This window comes from Rattus norvegicus, chromosome 15 (genome assembly GCF_036323735.1).
Source record: "Rattus norvegicus strain BN/NHsdMcwi chromosome 15, GRCr8, whole genome shotgun sequence".
NCBI classification, from domain to species: Eukaryota; Metazoa; Chordata; class Mammalia; order Rodentia; family Muridae; genus Rattus; species Rattus norvegicus.
In genome coordinates, this window is record NC_086033.1 from 26,657,978 (window position 1) to 26,676,720 (window position 18,743).

Sequence of the window (18,743 nt, forward strand, 5' to 3'; positions counted from 1 at the left end):
AAGATGACAAACTAAGCTCATTTTTGTCCATGATTAAACTGCTCAAGGATCGAGCTAGACCCCACCTGTAACTTTGACTCAAATGGTTCTGTACTGCCTGTTTCAGGAGACAGCAACCAAGTCTTTGTTTCAAATCATCTTGCAACTCAACTTTTGTTTCAATTGTTATGACCACCTGTTGTCACAACTACACTGTTACAACCACCTTGCAATCATGTCTTTGTTTCAGGAAGTCATTATGACTAACTTGCTACACTTAGGTGCTGATTCTGTAGTTCCCTCCTTTATTTATCTGTCTATCTATTTATTTTACACTCCAGATTTTATTCCCCTCTCGGTCCACCCTCCCCCGAAACAGTTCGGCAACCCATAGCTGCCATTCCCCCCCCCACACACACCTCCAGAAGGATGTCCCCCACCCCACCCACCCCTCCCCACCCACTAGATCTCCTGTCTCTTGAGGCCTCCAGTCTCTTGAGGGTTAGGTGAATCTTCTCTGACTGAACCCAGACCTAGGAGTCCTCTGCTGTATATGTGTTGGAGGCCTCATCTCAGCTGGTGTATGCTGCCTGGTTGGTGATCCAGTGTCTGAGCGATCTTGGGGGTCCAGGTTAGTTGAGACTGCTAGTCCTCCTACAGGGTTGCCCTCCTCTTCAGCTTCCTCCACCTTTTCCCAAATCCAACCACAGAGCTCAGCAACTTCTGGTCATTGGTTGGGTGCAAATATCTGTATCTGACTCTTTCAGCTGCTTGTTTGGTCTTTTGGAGGGCAGTCACTGTAGGTCCCTTTCTGTGAATGCCCCATAGCTTCAATAATAATGAAGTCAGATCTTGGAGCCTCCCCTTGAGCTGGATCCCACTTTGGGCCTGTCTCTGGACCTTCTTTAGCTCCCACCTATTTTACCTGCCAAATCCCCCATTTGGAAACCTCCTACCACTGAACTATAAAAACCACATCTTCCTCATATACAATGCTAATCTTTCAAACCCCGCCTCCCCAACCTTAGGAGAGGCAGCCCATGTACATGAATAAAAAGCTTGCTCTAATTAATTGTTTGTTTTTATTAAGTTGACCATGAAGATTTGGGTTGGTTTTTGTTTTTTCTCCTCCCACTTTTGGGAGTAACAGCCCTAAAGAGGTCTCTGGCAGCTTCCCCCTTGCTTACAGGACAGTTGCTTTCAAACTTTTTTTTTTCTTTTTCTTTTTTTTGGGGGGGGGGGCTGGGGACCGAACCCAGGACCTTGTGCTTCCTAGGCAAGGGCTCTACCACTGAGCCAAATCCCCAACCCCAGGACAGTTTGTCTAATCAAAAGAGACAGGGATAAGTTAGGGATGTAACTCACTATGACAGTGGCTACTTAGCATGAATGAAGACTTGGGTTCCAGCCCAGCCCTATAGAGCAGAGCTGGAATTGTACTCATTTTTTTCTAATGATTTTGTTCCCTGACTTTTGGATAAATAACTTAGTTTGACCTGATTAATTTTTTAAGAATGTTGTGACCCATCTCCAGTTTGTATCTATTGCAGAGAATGAAATCTATCTCTAAAAGGAAACATGTCTTTTCCATTAAGGTTCAATTCCATGGAATAAGTTTGGGTGCCTGGCTAGGGGATCACACCTGGAAATTACAAGTTCACTTTGAGATAATGTGCTTTCCCTTCCCAGAATCCCTAGCCCCTGGAGCAGTGTCTAGGAGTCATCAAGAAGTTCCCCAAGGTATAACTATTTCCTTTCCTTTCCCTTTCCTTCCCTTCCTTCTCCTTCCCTTCCCTTCCTCCCTTCACTCTTCTTTTTCTCTTCCTTTCCTCTCCTCTCCCTTACCCTTTCCTCCTCCCTCATCTTCCTTCCCCCCTCCCTCCTCTCCCTCTCCAAATATTTATGTATTTTTATTCCGTGTGTGTTAACAGAACCATCCTCATCATGGAATCAAGAGCTTCCTCACCCCTCCCCCACCTTCAGTGACTCAGTGACAATAGCCCTGGCATCACTAACAACCTGTCACTGTGACACACATCTACCTTTGCTATATTTTCCCTATGCGCTTGCTCCATTCCTCCCCACCCCCATCAAGCCCACCATCACAACCTGCTCTGCTGTCTGCCACCAACTCCATCCTCACTCAGAGCAGCCACTTTGTGTCACCTCTTCCCCTCCATAGATCTCTTGTGTGAGGTTTGTTTCATGGTGTGATTTTGTGGTATTCCTTGGCCCAACACTCCCCCAACCCCCTACCCCTGACTGCCAAGATGTCCGTTTGCCACAAAACCCTTTCAATGTATATGTGCCTTTTGCCTATGTGTACGTCTGTGCACCACATGCACACCAGGTACTTGTAGAGACCCGAAGAGGGAGTTGGATCCTGTGAAACTGGACTTATACCTGGTTTTTGTGGGATGCTGTCACAGGTGAGGCAGGTAAAAGATAGAACGAGGCCTGTCATAGGATGAGAAGAAAGGATGGGCAGGAGAAAAGTTTGAAGGAAGAGGAAGAGACAGGAAGGACAGAGAGGGCAGTCATGGCGGAGAGAAAATGGAAGCTGACATTAAGTACTAAGTCTAAGTAAGAGGAGGAGACTGGAACGGAAAGGAAGAAGAGACAGGAGACAGGACAATATGGCGGGTGACGTTAAGATTCCACACTGTACCTTTACAGGTTGATACGAATGTTTTTAAAGGATGGCTGTGTACTGGGCTTTGTATGTTTAGGTGGGCAATTATATCTTACCAATTGAGTCAAAGGTTATTGTGTGTTCTTTCATGTAGCGATTTAAGTGTAAGAAAGTGTGCGGTGGCTGGTCGGGGCCACCACGGCGGAGTTGGGATGTGTGCTCCTGGCATGGAAACCTGCCTTGGGAACTAGATAGGTAGAGAGACTGCTGCCAGGCTCAGAGAGAGGCCTTCGGCAGTGTGATATGGGATGCAGCAGCGCGGGTGAGAGGCTTTGCTGACTGAGAATTAAGATATCCAGCAGATAGCTTGGGGCACTGCCGTGCGGGACCTAGCGAGGTAAAAGATACCTTTTTATTTTTTATATTTTTACAACAGGTTGTAACCTGCTATGTGGGCGCTGGGAATAGAACTCTTTAAGAGCAACAAGTACTCATAACTGCTGAGCCATTGCCCCAGGCCCTTCTTTTGGATGGTGGCCATTGCCTAAGCATGCTTTCAAAATGCCATATACATGATCTGGGATTACTATAGCCCCACACCTCCACACACACCCACACTGTGTGGCTGCCAGGTGGCTGCGGTTGGCCTTATCTCAAGGCTTTGGATCCTTTCTCTTTCCATTCTTCTCTTCCCTTCCTGGCAACTGTGAGATTTCACAGAACACCTGGCCTGGGGTTTTTCTTCCAAGCTCTTAACAAATCCTCAAGTTTCTTTTTCACTCTGTTCTTTGTGCCTGAGCTTCTGTTAGTATCCCTTCTTAAATTCTTTTATTAATGAAACTAAAACCCCAGGAGGAAATCCCTATTTCCCAGGTACCATATGATTATTCTGCTAAGACACACCAAGATTTCTAGTAATGCTTTGTGCTGACTAGTTTATGTCAACTTGACACAAGCGAAAGTCATCGAAGGGGAGAAAAACTCTATTGAGAAAATGCCTCCATAAGATTGGGCTCCAGGCAAACCTGTAGAGCATTTTCTAAGTTAGTGATTGATGGGGGAGGGCCCAGCCCATTATGGGTGGTGCCATACCTGGGCTGGTCTTGGGTTCTATAAGAAAGCAGGCTGAGCAAGCCACAAGGAGCAAGTCAGTAAGCAGCACTCCTCCATGGCCTCTGAATCATCTTCTGCCTCCACATTCCTGCCCTGACTTCCTTCGGTAATCGAGTATAATATAAGAGTGTAAGCCAAAGAAACCCTTTCCCCTTAACTTGCTCTGGTCATGGTATTTTATCACAGTAACAGTAACCCTAAGACACATTTCTTTCCTGCCTTTGACTTACCCGGCAGAGAAAGCAAATCTGTTCCTACCCAGCCCCCTGGCATCATCATCAACACACTACTGATGCTTCAACTGTATGCATGGCTGGCTTTGCAGAACCACAATATCAACTTAAGATCCTGCATTGGATTTATCTTACACATTTTTCTATTGGCTTTGAGCTTTGGCTTTTTAAAAAATTACATTTATTGATATACTTGTAGGAGGGCAAAAACACGTGCCACAGTGCACATTCGGAGGGTTCTTTCCTTTCTTTATCTAGAGCTCGGGTATTGAAACCAGGTTGTCACACTTGGTGGCAAGTATCCTAACCCACTGAACCGTCTTGCTGACCCATCCCGTTTGTTTCTTTGTTTGTTTGTTTGTTTGTTTGTTTGTTTGTTTATTTAGTGGGCTAAGGGGTTGAATCTAGAGTCACCCTCTTGGTAACCCAAGTACTCTATCACAGAGCTATTTTAGTCCGAAACTTTACCATTCCAATAATAAAATGTGTTGCAAAAGGCGGGGCCCGGGAGGGGCATCAGATGTACTGAGGTGTACTGAGATAGAAATGCCAGAAAACGTATACATATGTGTACACATGCACACATACACGCAAGCACCTATATGCAGCGCTGCAACTCAAGTCAGTTGATGCTGTCTTTCATTAAAGCCAGGGAAGTCGAAAGCATTCAAACGTTCTTGTCAGAGCCACTGGTATCCTTTTAGGCTGCTGAGTAGGAGAACACGCTAGGATAGAATGAAACATGTTCCTCACAGACTCGAATTTTTCAACACTTAGTCTGAAGTTGGTGGAGGCTTGTGGAGGTTACAGAATCTTCAGGAGGTACAGCCTTGCTGGAGGAAGTACGTCACTGGGGAGGAAGTACGTCACTGGGGGAGGAGGTACGTCACTGGCGGAGGAAGTTGCGTGTTTTTCCTGCTTACTTTTTCTCTGCTTTCTGTGTGTGGTGGAGGTGGTGGGGTCTCTCACCTTCCTCCTCTGGCCAGCTTTGGGTGCTATGCCTGCCTCACCATTATGAACTCTTCCTTTAACTCAGAGCCAAAATAAATTCTTCCTTGCAGAAGTCTTGTTTGGTCCTGGTGTTTTATCATAACAATGTATCATTAAAGTAATTGGTACAGAGTATGCTATTCCTTTACTTAAATGGCGTAGGCATTAGGAGCCTAGAGGTCAGCAACTGGACAGTGTTGTTTTTTGTCTGGCAGTTCACATTTCTACTAAGGGAGTCAGACTACAGAAAAACACCAATGTTAAAGTCCCTTTAGGTTAACGAACAGTAAAGAGGGCTGAAGGGATGGCTCTATAATTAAGTTCAACTAATGCTCTTGCAGAAGACCCAGGATTGGCTCCAGAATCCACATGGTGGCTCAAAGCCACCTATAACGTTAGCTGCAGAGGATTCGGTGCTCTGATTTGACGTCTGCAGGCTCAAGCACTCATGAGGTACACATCTATACAATCGAACATGCACACACACACAAAATAAAATAAATAAAAACATAAATGGAACAAGGAAACAATAATGAAGCTGAGGATCTCCCACTGTCGGGTCTCATGGATCATTGGCTGATACAGTCTGTGAAGGCAGTGGGAGCATAGATTTAGCACAGGAGGCTCAGAAGCCCTGTGGGTACATAAAGGACCCTCAGTCAGAAGACAGATCAACTTTACTTAGAGTAAATGAAGGCTTATAAAGTTTTGGGGAACTGAGAGTAGGGACATCCAGGATGGGCTGGGGGCTTAGGGTACATGGACTGTCTCGTTAGCATGGGGAAACTTTTCAGGCCTCTCAGGTGCTGGCTGAACAGGTTTTGTCAGGAGAAAGGAAATTGCTCCTATAGACTAATTGAGGCTACGTGACATTCCTCATGCAGAGGTGAGTATGGGAGCTTAGAATTCCCTGGGTCGGAGAAGGAGAAACTCTGCAAAGGAGAGAGTTCTCCACTATGCACCTAGCCCTAGAAGGCTATCTGGTTAATGGTAGACTTTGTCCCTGATTATCACAAGTTTCCCACAGAAGCCAGATATGGCACACACTTGTAATTCAGCTATCTGAGAGGTAGAGAGAGGAGCATCAGGAGTTCGTGGCTGTTCAAAGTCAATGCTGTGATAAAACACCACGACCAAGAGTTTTATTGGGGCTTACAGTTCCAGAGGACTAGAATTCATGTTGGCAGAGCAAAGGCCACAGGAGGCCTTTGGAGAGGCCGGGAAAAGGGAGAGGGAGAAGGAGAGGGAGAGGGAGAGGGAGAGGGAGAGGGAGAGGGAGAGGGAGAGGGAGAGGGAGAGGGAGAGGGAGAGGGAGAGGGAGAGGGAGAGGAAGGAGACAGCACACTGGAAATGCTTTGACTTTTGAAACCTCAAAACCTGTCTCCAGTGACATACTTCCTAGAGCCAGGCCAGACTGAATTTGCCCAAACAGTGCCACCAGCTGGGCCAAAATATTTGAATGTTTGAGACTATGGGGACATCTTGTTCAAGCCACTACAGAGAAGGAAGAAAAGAGAATTTTAAAAATTCAACAATGGAAGGAAAGACAAGTAAAATGCAGTGAGCACAGACTGCTTGGCTACTTTCTGGAGAAGCATCTTCTTGCTGAGCTATTGTGGGTTTTCACTGGGAAGCAGGGTTGATCGTTCAGGCTGAGAAAACTGCATGAGGGAGGCCCACCAACCACTTCCTGCTGTCTGCAGCTGGACAATGAAGCTGTCACCAAGGAACCCTGTCTGCCTATCTAGTGTGTGTGAGAAGCTTCCAGTGTCTTCCACACACTACACCCCTTCTCCAGAACGGTGAAGGAGACTTTCCAAGACTCAGAACCAACCTCGGGCTTCAGGGTTTATTATCTGTGGCCTGAGGAGCTACTGCAGCCAGCCTAGTCGGTGGGTTTCTATGACGATGATCTGTGTGCACGCCTACCTTAGAAAGAAGAATCATAGGGACCGGGGAGCTGGCTCAGTAGAGTACCCGCTGCTCTTGCAGTGAACTGGACTTTACTTCAAGCATGCACATCAGATAGCTTACACATGCATGCACTTTCCACTCCATGGGTTCTGACGCCTCTGGTTTCCTTGGCAACCTGCACTTACAGGCACACATACATGTACACTTTTTTAAAATAAAGATTTATTTATTATATATGAGTACACTGTAGTTATCTTCAGACACACCAGAAGAGGGCATCAGATCCCATTACAGATGGTTGTCAGCCACCATGTGGTTGCTGGGAATTGAACTCAGGACCTCTGGAAGAGCAGTCAGTGCTCTTAACCATTGAGCCATCTCTCCAGCCCCCAGGTACACATATTTTTAATTAATGTTTTTTAAAATAAAAAGTTACAGTGAGATAGCACTTCACTAGGGATGTGGCTCTGTGTTGCCTTTGCCCAGACCCTGAAATCCATCCTTAGCTCTGAAAGATGGCTTCTACTTGCTAGAATGGCTAGGATAAAAAAGACCAATTTTAGCAAGTGCTGACACAGATGTCAAGAAACAGTGTATTCCTTGGTGCCAGTAGGACTGAAAAATGATTTGGCCATTTGAGAAATGTTTAGCACAAGGTGCAGGAGAGATGACGCAGTGGCTAAGTTATTGGCTGCTCGTCTAGAGGACCTAGGTTCAAATCCCAGCACAGAAACAATGTTTCATAGCCGTCTTTAACTATACCTTGAATCTATTCTGGCCTCTGCCAAAACCCATAGATATAAAGTAAAATAAAAATAAAGTTGGGGCTGGGGATTTAGCTCAGTGGTAGAGCGCTTACCTAGGAAGCGCAAGGCCCTGGGTTCGGTCCCCAGCTCCGAAAAAAAGAACCAAAAAAATAAAATAAAATAAAGTTCAGCACAAGGTCTACTCTTAGCTACCTCTTTTTAGTTTCTTGGGCAGGTAACCATTGGTCGATGTGCTGAGCTGAACAAAGTCAACTGGTTAAAAGATGCAGCAAACCTGATAGAAAGGAATTCCAGAAGCTTGCTCTGGTCACGGCGATATACTGGGTTTTAATAGGTTCGATGGCATCTTTAGGAAAATTTCCCCATGCCTATTATGCTATTGAGGGTGCTGTATTTCATCCTGGGGTCAAATGAAGAAATGAGAGATTAGAAGCTTCTGAAGCAAAAACTTGCCTGTGTATTTTAATGTTTTCTTTGTCTCTAAGATTTTTCTATTTCTAAGGTTCATATACTCGAATGTTTGGTTCCCAGTTGTTGGAGTATTTAGGAAGGATTAGGAGGTGTGGCTTGCTGGAGGAGCTGGTGGGTTGGGCTTTGAGGTTTTACAAGTCATTGCCAGCTCCAGGCTCACTTTCTCTCTGTCTCCATCTTGCAGATTAGATATAAATGCTCAGCTACTGTCCCAGGGCTGTGCTTGCCTCCCTGCAGCTGTGCCTACCTGCAGCTGTGCCTCCCTGCAGCTGTGCCTCCCTGCAGCTGTGCCTCCCTGCAGCTGTGCCTCCCTGCAGCTGTGCCTACCTGCAGCTGTGCCTCCCTGCAGCTGTGCCTCCCTGCAGCTGTGCCTCCCTGCAGCTGTGCCTCCCTGCAGCTGTGCCTACCTGCAGCTGTGCCTCCCTGCAGCTGTGCCTCCCTGCAGCTGTGCCTCCCTGCAGCTGTGCCTCCCTGCAGCTGTGCCTCCCTGCAGCTGTGCCTCCCTGCAGCTGTGCCTACCTGCAGCTGTGCCTACCTGCAGCTGTGCCTCCCTGCAGCTGTGCCTACCTGCAGCTGTGCCTACCTGCAGCTGTGCTTACCTGCAGCTGTGCCTACCTGCAGCTGTGCCTACCTGCAGCTGTGCCTACCTGCAGCTGTGCCTACCTCAGCTGTGCCTACCTGCAGCTGTGCTTACCTGCAGCTGTGCCTACCTCAGCTGTGCCTACCTGCAGCTGTGCTCTCCACCATGGCCTTCACAGATTAACCCTTTAAAACTGTAAGCAATGGCAGCCTTAACTGAGACAAAGACCCAAGTTCAATCTCTGCACCCCATGTTAGAAGGAGAGAAACAACTGGAGAAAGTTTTCCTCTGATCTCCACATGTGTGCCATGGCGTGCACACACACCTGCAGTGGTTCATGGCTTTGCTTTATCAGATTATTATTTCCTTAGTGACACCTCTGGAGCCACTTACTGAAAACACAAACAACAACAACAACAACAACCAAAACTAAGGGCTAGAAGAGAAATGGCTTAGTGATTAAAAGTATTGGTGATAATGGTAGTGAACGCCTTTTCTCCCAGCTCTCGGGAGGCAGAGGCAGGCAGATCTTTGAGTTTGAAGCTCTGTCTGCTGGTCTACAGAGCAAGTTCCAGGACATCCAGGGTTATACAGAGAAACCCTGTCTCAAAAACCAAAAAAAAAAAAAAAACAAAACAAAAAAACAAAAAAACAAAAAAAAACAAAACCCAACAAACCAAACCCAAACATCCAAACAAAGTACAAGAGTACTGGTTGCTCCTCCAAAGAATAAGAGTTTAGGTCCCAGCTCCTACATGGTGGTTCACAACAGTCCAGTTCTAGCGGATTCAATCAGCGCCTTTTCCTGGCTTCTGGAGGCACTAGGCGAGTACTTGTTACACAAACGTACAAAACACCCATACACATAAAACAAAATTACACATCTGTATAATCTGCACACAAAGTGAAAAAGGAGAAAAATCTTAGCAGTCTTTTCAGATATCATTTGAAAGCCATCAAAATGGCACATATAGTAAAAGACCCCCGAAGTGGGGAGACCCTCACTCAAGTCTTGGGATGACTCGACCCCCCAATAACTCACGAGAGACCGACCTTGATGCAATCAACAAGAGGTTTATTGATAGGGACAACAGAAACCAGTGCACTGGGGTCGAGACTCGTATCCCACACAGGGGTAGAGGAGTTCGACCTCGAATGGTTGGAAGAAGGGTATTTAAAGGAAAAACCATACCGAATCACAAGGAAGAACCTTCTGTTTCTCATGATTCTTCTTTAAGATTTTAATCTAACTTTATGGTTAACCAGTTCCTGCTACTATGGTCAGCTGCTATTATAGTCAGCTGCTGTTATGGTTAGCTAGTTTCTGGAACAAAATGGCTGAACCAGCTGGTACAGTTACTCTTTCTGTGATCAGCTAGTTCCTGGGACAGGTAGTTCCAGGACACGACTATTTTTCTTTCTTTTGGCTTCAACTTTTGTCTAGGGGGCAATTTTAAACTTTTTCCTTTCAATAGTAGTCACTGCTAAGACATTTATGGCAACTCTCCCTTGAGACGCCCACGCCCACACTTGAATATACCTTATTGTTTCCCTAAGCATCTTGCTTTCTCTCAAGATCCATGTTTAGAATCCATGTTAAAAGCATCTTCTATGGGCTGGAGAGATGGCTCTGCGGTTTAGAGCACTGACTGCTTTTCCAGAGGTCCTGAGTTCAATTCCCAGCAACCACATGGTGGCTCATGACCATCTGTAATGGGATCCGATGCCCTCTTCTGGTGTGTCTGAAAACAGCTACAATGTACTCAGATAAATTAAAAAACTTTTAGTAGACTGCGATTTCTTTGAGAAGCTCATGACCATGCTCTCATCATGCCTTAATCTTCCTCTGACTGTCCTCCTCCCTATCCCCCCAATTTAAATAACAGCTCCTTTCATAGTGTCTCATCCTGAATTCTGCCTCACCATCTGTTTGAAGCCAAGGATCCAGTTTTACCCAAGGCCCCTAAAAGATTAAGGAAACTTCTCAGGCTGCTGTAAGTGACAACGTGGAGCTGTACCTCTGTCCCTATACTGCTCGTTTGAGATGTGCGATGCACAAAGTTATAAGTAGAACCGTGTGCAACAGAGCATGCAAGGAAAGCCTGTGCTATGCAAACCAGCCCAAGGTGAGGTACGAATTGGCCAGGCAGTTTTAGGGAAGGAACTCGGAAATCAAGTAGCTCAAATTCTTAAACTTGGCCAGAGATCGGAAAATGTTCCTGGTTAGGACTTAACTAGAAGCAAAGCATTCCAGAAGAGAGCGCCCTAATTCCATGTCTGGTTTCTTGTTATCCTTCTCTTTCCCTTTTACACAACTAAATAAGCACAACCCTGCCCATCCGACTCCTACCCCAGCCCCCACCTCCCCAGCCCAGAAACTATATGTGAAGATTTGACTGAAACGGAGAGGCACCTGGACGCCTCGTTGCTGTGCCAGCTGGCCTGATGCACTACCTCTGTACCTCACCCCGTTTCTGCCATCACTCGGGTAAATCAGCCCTATTAGTGGCTCGATGGTGCCACTTCACAGAACCCGCTTCTCTTGCATAGGCGCTGTGACACCTTTACTTCTCTTGAGCTCTTGTCTGTAAAATCTTAAGATAAAATTCCTTTCTAAACTTGCCGCCCAGATTAACAGTGAATTTCACTCTGGGAGCTGGTGAGACAGGGAGAAGCCACTGGGTTCCTTTAATGCTGTCAATGAAAAGCCTCTGCCAGTCTCAGAGATACCCACTTCCCCCATTTTATATGAACCAACATTTTTCTTTTGCTCTCTCTCTCTCTCTCTCTCTCTCTCTCTCTCTCTCTCTCTCTCTCTCTCTCTCTCTCTCTCAGACAAGGTCTAACTACATCTACCAAGCTGGCCTCAAACTCACAGAGATCACCTCTCTCTCTGCCTCTGATGGGCTCTTATTCTCCATCTCTCCAACACATGCCCCTTTCACTTCTCCCAGGACTCCACTAAAAACTCCTGAAAAGATGGGGTGCCTGCAAACTGATGGACAGATTAGAACTTCAGAACCGCAGAGAGATTGGAATGTTGCTGGTCCAGGGAACTATTACCTTATTCTGGGTTAAGTTCTAGCCACCGCCCCAGCCCGCTGAAGAGCATTTCTTGACCAGCTCTGTGTCTGAAGTAGTAACACGTTGCAACTAGCAGATTAAAAAACATTTTAGAATCTATTAATTTAGCAGACCACTAGCTTCGACCAACCCAAATGCTAAGAATGCCATCGGATGCGTCTTGGGCTTATAGGAAAGTTTCTTCCATCTCTCTGTGCCTGTCTCTCTGCTTTCCCACCAATGTGTTTTAAACTTGCTTTGATTTAAGGCTTTCTTTGATCCGTGAAACCATAAAACTCCATGAAACTGTTTCCACATTGGAACATGGGATTTGGGGTGACTTAAATCCATGTGCCCAGGCCATGGTCACTTAAAATAGCTGCACAGTAACTATCTGCTGTTCCTTTTAAGATGAGATTTGTGGGGTTTACCCTTCTCCCTGCCTCCTTTCCACTATGGCTAGGGCCCAGGAGAAGTCAGTGAGCAACAGGAATTTAGAGGAGGAGAAGGTCGCCCAGGGCCCACATCCCGATACTTAAGAGCCACTGCCAGCATTTACTGTGTGGAGGTGCAGGAACAGGTTTCCTTTCTCTACCAATGAAATTAAAAGGCAGACCAAGTTTGAAAGTCAACCAGAGACGAAGTTTGTTCAGAGCTGGCAGACTTTTTAGAGTTTAAAAGAAAAACATCCCAAGCTGTAAATCGCAGTAGCTGCCTAGAGGAAAAGAGAGAAGAAAAGAGAAAAGGTCATTGGAGTTCAGCTGGTTTGGAGGTTAGCCACACAGCAGCACGCAGCTTTGTAGACTGAGCAGGGAAACCAAAATGGCCGGGGGGGAAGCATATTTGGTAAAAACACAACACAACAACACAACACAACAAAAACCAGTGAAAAGGAAAAGTTGGATCTTTTTGAGTTAGGACCAGGTCAAACCTCACCAAGGCATGCAAAGAAACCCAGACTCCCTTCCTTCCAGCTCATGTAATCAAACTCCACTGCTGCCTGGATGCCTGGCTATCTGGCCTCCAGTCTCACCCAACCCCTCAACCACTCACTAGCTACTTGGCAGTCCTGCCCTTGCTCTCTAAGCATCCCCCTCAACCCTCCACTCCCATCTGATCTTCCTGGATGTCCTTCAAGAAAGGGAGCACCTTAGACTTTTTAAATTTCAACAACCCCCTCATTGTTTTCACCCCTACCCTAAGTTACTGTCCCTAGTCCCGTTATGTAGCCCTGGATGGCCTGGAACTCAAACAGATCCATTTGTCTCTACCCCATTGAGGTATGTGATGTTAATCCCAAAGATTCAAGGAGGAAAATCACCCTCCCAAATCATCGTGGCCAAATTAGTTAAAACAAGCTTCTTAATTCATGAGCATGGACTGCCTCTCAATAAGGGCAAGATAAGGGTTTTATAGCTCAGTGGTAGGGGGTTTCCAAACCGCTCGTGTGTGTGTGTGTGTGTGTGTGTGTGTGTGTGTGTGTGTGTGTGTGTGTGTGAGAGAGAGAGAGAGAGAGAGAGAGAGAGAACCTTTCGAATCAAAGGTAGGATTGCAAGATGGTCATGACAACTTTTTGAAACAGACATATGGTTGCTGATTCCTGGAACAGGCAGCACAGAACCACTTGTAGGTGAGGTTACAGGTGAGGCAGAGCCCAGTCCTTGGGAAACAGGTTTAATCACAAACAGGATTGAACCAACTTTGTTTTTTTACTAGCCTAAGATGGAGATAAGCTGGTTCATAAATGCCATCACGCCTGGCCCATATTTATTTTCTGCAAACTCTGGAGAGGTGCATTAAGAGTGGAAGGGGATCTACTGAAGAGCAGGTGCACTCTACAAAAGAGCTTGAAGGGGCTGAGGAAGAGCCGGCTGCTCTCCAGAGGACCTAGTCTCAGTTCCCAGCATCCATGGCAGCTCAGTTTCCAGTCCCAGGGGATCTGATGGTCTCTTTTGGCCATAGGTAAAACTCCTATGCCTACAAACATTTTTTAAAAATAATAATAAAAAAGGAAGGGGTTGGGGATTTAGCTCAGTGGTAGAGCACTTGCCTAGCAAGCGCAAGGCCCTGGGTTCGGTCCCCAGCTCCGAAAAAAAGAAAAAAGAAAAAAAAAAGAAGTTATTGGATAACATTCTGAAGTGTTGAGTCAGGGACTAGAGAATTCCTCATTAGGCTTTATGGAGAAACATTTTACCTGTGACGTATAAAATACTTTTTAAAATCATGCCATCCAAAACGCTGGGGTTAGGTTGATACACACAGCAGGATGTCAAGAATGCTGGCTTGTTAGAGTAAGCACATATTCATAGACTTCCGTTTCTTTTGACCTGTGTCAGGGTGAGATCCAAGAGCTGGGTCTGTAGGAGTAAAGACTGTGGCAGGTTCCAGAGAAACCTGCAAGAACAACCTTGTAGTTTACTAACTGAGAGATTCTCAGCAGTAAGGCTGATGTCAGGAGACAGAGGCAGTGAGTGACTCAGAGGACAGGATGGGGCAGGAACCTCACAGGACCAAGAGAGGTTTGTGGGTAGAATCCTTGTACCGAGAAGTGCACTCAGGGGTGACAGAAGCCATTTGTTCTGGTAGAGCAGTTTTAAGGGCTGTTTCACCTGGGCAGTAGTTCCTGAAGGAAGTGTCTGGGGGAGGTTCGAGGAACAAGTGATTCCCATTGAGAAGTGTAGTTTGTAAGTGGCCTATTTTATTGAGGCCCAGAAGCAGGGGCATAGTGAGAAGCACCAGAGAGACAGAAGAATAGATCTTTGGTCTCACTTAGATTTTATATAAAAATATTATATGGATACAAAGGCAACATATGTGAATGTAGAACCATTTAAGGTATAACAACAGAAAGAACCCATTCTCCCAGCCAAATACACATTCTTACTACAGGTGGGCTTACGGTGGATGCTGTGTATTTGGAGAACAATGCTTCAGACATATGCGTCATTGACTTTTTACCCAGAAATCTTTAAGCTTAGAGAAGAATGTGCAAAGAACACCATCGTGTCTTCCACCTAACACATCACCACTTAACCATTGGCTACTCACCGACTACCTCACCTCGGGCCATTTGAAACTATGTCTCTGCAGATATCCTCCTGTCAGTTCGTGTTTGAATACTTTGGCATGCCCTAGCAAGAATAAGGCTATTCTCTTAGATAATATCATCACTGCTGAGTCCACTCTGTAGGATTTTTGTGTCTTATCAATCTGTCTTACAGTTCTAAATGCTTCCCTTTTTTCTCCTCCAGCTTTTGTCCTTTGAAGGCAGAACCCCAGTTGTTTATCTAGGCAGCCATGGCAAAACAGCTTTCTGTGCAATACTGGGGGATGAGAACGAGACTGAAAAGGCGTGCCTCTGACCTAAAAACCTAGGGAGAAGAACAGAAAGCCGTCTATTGCTTAGACAAGGAAGTCTGATATCTTGCCCTCCCTCAGACTTCATCTCCGCTCTCCTTCTCAGGCATTGCCCCGAGCCCCATGGCTCCCTTCTCGGCTACTCTAGCTCCTGTCTCAGTATCTGCCAATCAAGTCAACGTGACCATTGGTCACACAAAAGTTCTGAAAAGGTGATTTTTCATTGATATATATTTTTATTGCTATGCCGTTCTTATCCTAGGTTTTGTATCTGATTATCAAGCTAATAGGACTGAGTGGCTCATTGGCCAGGAGCCCTACCTGGAAGCTCACGGACTTCTCAAGGAAAGGGCTAGGTTTTCAGATTTTTATCAGAGGCCTCGACAATCATTCTTGCCTGAGTGGAACACCTGGCAGTTTAGTGAAGAGAACACATGTCACTCCAGCCTGAAATTGCTCCTATGATGATTCTTCGTGTGGGGGTGGGGTGGGGATATAATTTGTAAATTGAGGAGTATCTTTATCTTGACCTGAGTGGAGGTTGTGAGTTTTTTGTTTATTTGTCATTTTTTTTGTGTGTTTTGTTTTTTTGTTTTTGCTGTAAGATCTCACTATGTAATCCCCACTGTGTAGACAAGGCTGGCTTCACCCATGTTAAACAGCCTGCCTCTGCCTCCTGAGTGCTGAGACACTAAAGGTGTGCACCAGGATACCCAGCTTGCTTTGGGAGATGAGAGGAAGGTTGAGACAGGGTTTCCCTGTGTAGCCCTGGCTGTCCTGGAACTCACTGTGTAGATCAGGGTGGCCAAGAACTCACAGAGATCCTCCTGAGTGCTGAGATTAAAGACACCCACCACTACCACGGGATAGAGCTTATCTTTTATTATTACCTGACTGGTTGATTCCTCCCTGAAGAAGAGGCAGAGACCTTGTCACTATTAGTAAATATCCCCTCACTGCATTCAGCATTATGGCAGCCAGTGAGTCTATTTGGCCCTGGAGGGTGAGGATGGCCTGAGCCAGCTGCTGGAGATCCTGGATAAACTGAGAGGAAGACTGACAATAGGTAGTTAGGGAACTAGTCAGTCTCACAGTTCCTGTGGCAACATTAGTGATCATACTGAGGAGTGCAAGAAAGGGTAGTTAGGGTTAGGGTTAAGGTTAGGGTTAGGGTTAGGGTTAGGGTTAGGGTTAGGGTTAGGTTAGGGTTAGGGTTAGGGTTAGGTTAGGGTTAGGGTTAGGGTTAGGGTTAGGTTAGGGTTAGGTTAGGGTTAAGGTTAGGGTTAGGGTTAGGTTAGGGTTAGGTTAGGGTTAGGGTTAGGTTAGGGTTAGGGTTAGGGTTAGGGTTAGGGTTAGGTTAGGGTTAGGTTAGGGTTAGGGTTAGGGTTAGGGTTAATGTTAGGGTTAGGGGTAGGACTTGAACCTTTGAAATCTTAACAATAGCATGGAAAGGGAAAGGAATGTTAAACATCTTCATTACCTCAAGCCACTTCCTTCAGAACCTCTATTTACATGCCTTAAAAAAAAACACCTTCTTATGCTTTTAGACATTACAAGTTTCACACCCTTAGACCTTGATACATTTTCATAGACTCTCATTACAATTGGGCTGTGCTCTCACCAAGAGCCTCTCACGGGCTGTCTTTAGGACCTTCAGTCTTGTCACACATTGCCAAGTTCAGTTGCTTCCCATGACCCACTCCTTCATGTCTTTAAAAAACAACAGCAACAACAACAAAACAAATTAGTAACACCACTTACGTGACTCTTAGATCATGGAGTCCAGCCACCAGTACAAGGTACGTTCTTGTTTATGACTGCATGGAGGTGCAGCTTTAATACTTGATTGTACAAACTTTTAGTCCTATCTTTCATAAAACCTGTTTTTTTATGATTGTTGTTTTCAGGACAAGAATTATCAACAAAAATAGAGAAAATGGGCATACAGGGTAAGCCCCAGAAAGGAGAGACAGATGCAGAGTTACAGGAAACTGAACCAGCCTTGGACAGCAGAATAGAGAGAGCAACTTCCTGACCTTCTTAGGATGGGCTGTTGGTTAGGGGTGGGGTCTCTTGGATGATAGTCATCTGTATGTAAGAGTTACCCTGGATAGTTATAGATAGAAAAAATAGAGAGAAAGAAGGAGAGAGCAAGTTTAGAAATATAAGATTTTTAGATCATTTGTTTGTACAGTGGCAGAATTGGCCCATTATTGAAAACTGAGCATGCTAATTTTAGCCATTTGAGGCTAAGCTGTTTGTAGTAACAGTGAGAGGCTTTAATAAAATCTGAGCCCCTGGAGAGAAAGGGTCCCAAAAACTCTGCCAGAGGGAGTTTCTATAAGCCTCAAGTAGAAGCTGAGAGAAAAGAAAAAAGACTAGGAGGGCACAGAGGAATGGTGAGACTTCCAGGACAGAGCTAAGGAAGACAAAGGGCTTTGCAGGCAGCTCAAAGGGGGAAGGGGGATGGAAAGGGGAGCATTACAATAGAGGGAGAGGACCAAGTGTCTTAATGACTAGAGAGATGTCCACATGATGGGATCCCAGAATGTAGCAGGCTCCGGGAGCCAGGGAGAGAGAGAGAGAGAGAGAGAGAGAGAGAGAGAGAGAGAGAGAGAGAGAGAGAGAGAGAGCTGTGGGATGAGGCCACTAAAGGAACGAGAGGCTCATTAGCGTGACTGAAGAAGAGAAGAGGAATCATCTGGTTTGGGCTTCATAGCTAGATGTTTGCTCCTTGGCTGGCTTATGCCACATAGTCACTCTTAATCAATTAAACGGGAGTGAAGTCCCATGACATAGTTCACCCTTCCCTAGCAAGAATGGCTGCCAGCCTCATGGCTACCTCCATCCCAATGGGAGGACAGCAGCTAATACGGCAACAAGCCATGTTTCCTGTAAAATTACCTACGTATAGATTTTTAACCATCAATCCTGGTATTTCGGGTTTTAAGTTAACCATTTGTTACAGATTTCACAGAACTTTAAACCCCATTTGCTTACAAATCTCGAAGTACAGAAAGCTTACCTAATAGTCTTACAAATCTTGAGATAAGATTTATACCTTAGCAAACATATTAGAGTTAAACCAAAACCACGAGAATGAGCCGAGAAGCAATAGTCCCCCTGAGGGTAGTCTGTACCTTTATTGGTTTTGCTTTCCTTTCCCTGTCACATAGTCAGGTGGCTTGCCTGATATGGGACCTAGATTTTAGAGAAAACCTCTAAACAAGACACAGCTTAGAGCAGAGAAAAGGGGAAAGTTGAACATATAAAACAGGGCTCACAGTATTTGTAAAGGCCCTGAATGATATTGCGGTCTAGGGTGCCATTAGGCAGCCATTTGGTCTGACTATCTTGGGGGATATTGAGGCCTAATTTGAATGCAAAGATGAAGAAGTTTAGGGACCTTCAGATTAGTTGCCTGGTGTAGAGGCTAGAGGTCTTCAGAAAGGCATCCCAAAGGGGATGGGAGGGTATGGAAGATACTGTTCCCATGAATGAGAGAAGGGACCGGGAGAAAAAAAAATGTCACTGTGGTCTGGAGTTGAAGGCTTCTCTAGGACTCGAGGAAGATCAGAGTAACCACAAACTGTTCTGTGCTTCATTGCCTATCAACCACGGTCAGCAGCTTAGCCTAGCTGGGC